The sequence below is a fragment of the Cyprinodon variegatus genome, unplaced genomic scaffold (assembly GCF_000732505.1).
Source record: "Cyprinodon variegatus isolate N-32 unplaced genomic scaffold, C_variegatus-1.0 Scaffold238, whole genome shotgun sequence".
NCBI lineage: Eukaryota > Metazoa > Chordata > Actinopteri > Cyprinodontiformes > Cyprinodontidae > Cyprinodon > Cyprinodon variegatus.
Window position 1 is genome coordinate 1,004,142 of NW_015150691.1, and position 3,812 is coordinate 1,007,953.

Consider the following 3,812-nt stretch of genomic DNA (forward strand, 5'->3'; position numbering starts at 1 on the left):
AATCCCTATGCTTTGATCTAAACCAGAAAACTGTAGCTCTGGCTGTATATTTAGGACCATAAGGAGTCATTGTCCTGCTAAAAGATGAACCCTTTCCCCTGCCATATCTCTGTTAAAGTCTCTAACAGGTTTAATTCTACAACTACTCTGTCTTCCCAAGAACTTTCTCACAGCATCATGATTACACCACCATGTTTTTGTTTGAGGGCATGATCTGTTTACGGTTTCTGACCATGCATAGCATGTTTCATGTCATTCAAAAAGTTTAGCTTTAGTCTTCTTCAACAGAGGCACATTCTTTATGCTTGTCGTGCCTGTTCATAATTTGCAGTAAACTCCAGAGAAAATTATTGACACTCGGCTAATAATTTTTAAATGCAAGACTATCAGTGGTACTGTCAACTGACCATCTGGGACAATGATCTTTGAGGCTTCTTCAGAGTTTCTGTTGAACTCTTGGCTGCTTTCCTTATTATTTCAGTCCTTGTTTAGCCTATGAATGTATTTAGACAGTCCAATCTATTTGAGCTATGCCATTCTCTTTCCCTTTCCAGTTGATAGATAGAAGAGGGCTCCATGAGCAGCTCTAAAATAGGGTTTACATCCCAACCATATTTCAAACTTTCTCCCCGAGCTGTTTGCTGTATTCTTTCTTCCTCACGATAATGTTTGTCCACTAATGTATTCTAAAAAAAGCCTTGGGGCCTTCACATGATCAAATTAATCTCAAATTGACTCTGTTTGCTAATTAGCTGACTGTCCAGTAGATGATTGCACGGGATTTTATTTAGGGGTATCAGAGTAAATGAATGTTGATAAAAATGAATATCAGAGTTTTCAGATAATTGTTTAAATAAGTAAAAAAGAGAAAAATCATCAGTTTCCTTCTCTGTGACAAATCTGCAGAACTTTTTGCTGACCCAGATGAAATGCCCATTAATTTGGTATGTTATTAGACAACATGAGGAAAGTTTCAAGAGTTATACATATTTTTGTAAAACCCTTTAGGTTATTGTTAATTACACCCAAGATTTCTGAGATAAGGATGCTACTGATACGTTTCGCATCAATGCAAAGCCAAAGAGGGGGAAAAAAAGACTTCCTGAACAGGCTTAAGTACCTCTTAATTCTTAAATCTTAACCATTTATATTTTGTCTTTTGCAAAACATAAAAGCAAAACATTATCTTGTACAAAAAAAAAAAAAAAGCAGCAAATAGAAAAAAAGCTGTACACACCTAAATGAGAGAGTGTTTATCTCAGCAGTAGGATGTTCCGGTAATGAGTGAAAAGGTATTAAGGAGGAAACGACCGTATGCTGCCACTTGCTCTGAGAACGCTTCCTATTTCAGTTGAAGGTTGCAACTTACTTCCTGCACAGCCCATGTGCTCTGCTGCGACACTTTCCTCTGCTATATGCACGAGTAAAAAAGTTTGAGCGCACTTCCTTAAACTGCATACTCATTTCATATGCAGAGACAAATGGACTGATACTTTTATATATGGCTAAAATCCTCCAAAATACGCTGTTCAAAAAGTCACATTTATTTCCATTTTGAGGTCAGGTAGGATCACCAAAATATAGATACCTTGTTTTAGTTTAGAAAAGTACATATTAATATCCCAATCCAAAGGTTGTGATTGTATGATCAAATAAAATTTTTATTAAAAAAAAAGCAACATTTCTTTACTTAGAGTGAAGGTTAATTTTTGTTGGACATTTCCAGATGTTTCTAAGTGCCAAATGTGGGAATGTCCAACTATCATGCTGTCCAGGGAGCAGGCATGTCCTGTGTTCAAGAGATGAGCATGTCTGGGTTCAAAAAACACAACAGCAAAAGCTATGGACCTTGAGAGGATCCTGACCAAAGCTGGTAGAGAAAGTCATTATCCAAACTGTTCCGTAACAGCATGGGCCAAAAAGCAACATTAAAGCTCTCATATAATACCACATTTGAAAATAGAGAATATTAACGGTGAGCCCTCAAGAGCATGTTTTTTCCCTTTGTGCAGGAAAACCTTTCTCAGATTAGGTAGACAGCATGTACCTCCTCATTCAGTTATCTTGTAAATGAGCCTTTTTGGCTTTTCATGCCCTTGCCCTTCCACCTCAACAACTTGCAACCATGACAACCAATCAGAGTTAAAAATTATGGTTGTTCAAAGCACGAAATTATAGAAAAGTTGACAGCTGACCTTAATCAAACGGCTGCTACAGACCGCTCTGAGCAGTTTATAATTAGCAAAAACATTTAACAGGGACTGACCAGGTAATCACTCATTGGCATTAATTTACGATGTTAAAAACAATAATTCTCCTTTTTTATTTAATTTGAAATATGGACAATAACACAGTTGTCTCAAATAAAATAACTGCATTTCCATTCTACAGCCGCATTATGCTCTTCCGGTCTCCATGTGCCTTTGCACTGTGGCTTTCTTCTTCTTCATGTTTTTTTCTTTTTTTTGCAAAGAACCAATAGTGCATTTATCCCACAAAATGCTATGGAGTGTTGAACTAAATAGCTGAATTATGTCTTTCCTTGTTTCTGTAAAAGTCTATATAAAACTCTTAAAATCCCCACATTTCTTACTCCAAGCCAGCGTGTCTCACTGCCCTGCTTTGACAGAGAGGCCAAAAAAAAAAAAAAAAAAGATGGAGGGATTCAGGATCTCTCACACCTGGATTTCATAAAGTATGCAAATCAGGCAATGACATAATCTAGCACCTTCAATCGTTTTTTAGAACGGCCACTTTGCTTCTGAGGAGTTAGCAACGCTGTTTCATCTGATGTATCTAATATATGTGTTTAGATAAAGGTGAATTCAAATATTAGATCCAGTGGTTTGCTACACTTAACCAAATAAATTACATCATGAGGAAATTAAATATCATGTAGTAATACCGGAAGCAGAATCTGAAGGTATTATGCAGAGAGTTATATTTTCGGCATAAATGGTCTTCCAAATAGACAATGATTCCAATCATAACACCACAGTGGTTACAAATAGGCTTGAGGCCAACAAAGTCAATATCCTTCTCCATTTTGATATTATGATATTAATCCCTCCCTCTTACAGGGATATGTGCCAAAGGCTTTTCAGGTTGCTGTAATTAAACCTTTACTTAAGAAACCGTCTCTTGACCAAGATGACTTGGTCAATTATAGACCTATATCCAATCATCTTTTCTTATGTAAAATTCTTGAGAAAGTGCTTGCCAAACAAGTGTGCGACTACTTACACCTTAATGAACTTTTAGAAGAGTTTCAGTCTGGCTTTAGAGCTCATCACTTATATCAGAGATATGATTGTTTATTATGTTCCTAACAGAGCACTTCGCTCTCAATCTGCAGGTTTACTAGTGGTTACTAGAATTTCTAAAAATAGAATGGGAGGCAGATATTTTAATTATCAACCTCCTCTTCTGTGGAACAAACTACCAGTTTTAGTTTGTGAGGCAGACACGCTGTCCACGTTTAAGGGTAGGCTTTAAGTTAGGGTTACTTATAGTTAGAGTGGCTCAGGTTATCCTGAGCTATGTCTGCAGTTATGCTGCTATAGGCTTAGACTGCTGGGGGACATAGGGACATGTAGTTTCATTCTGCTTCATTCTATCTATATTCTCCCACTCTGCAGAATTTCTTAGGTCAATCGCTAACATTATGCTCTCTCTGCTTTTTCTCATAGTAGCTTCATCTGGTCTGCTCCTGTTTGGCTGTGACTCCATTCTGGAGAGAAATATCAGCTGTGCTGCTGCCATCAAAATCTTTGTTTATAGAAGTTTGAGACCTTCCTGTTTTTCAGTGTATT

At 37.0% G+C, this 3,812-nt stretch overlaps 1 protein-coding gene across 1 annotated transcript in view; it reads right to left on the minus strand.

Annotated features, from left to right (window-relative positions):
- LOC107089091 (inositol 1,4,5-trisphosphate receptor-interacting protein-like) overlaps positions 1 to 1,346 on the minus strand; it is a 4,478-nt gene extending 3,132 nt beyond the window's left edge. Inside the window, exon 1 of the mRNA XM_015381650.1 lies at positions 1,238 to 1,346. The gene's annotated coding sequence lies outside the window, so the exon portion shown is untranslated. The remainder of the gene's footprint in view (positions 1 to 1,237) is intronic.
- Between the last annotated feature and the right edge of the window lie 2,466 nt (positions 1,347 to 3,812).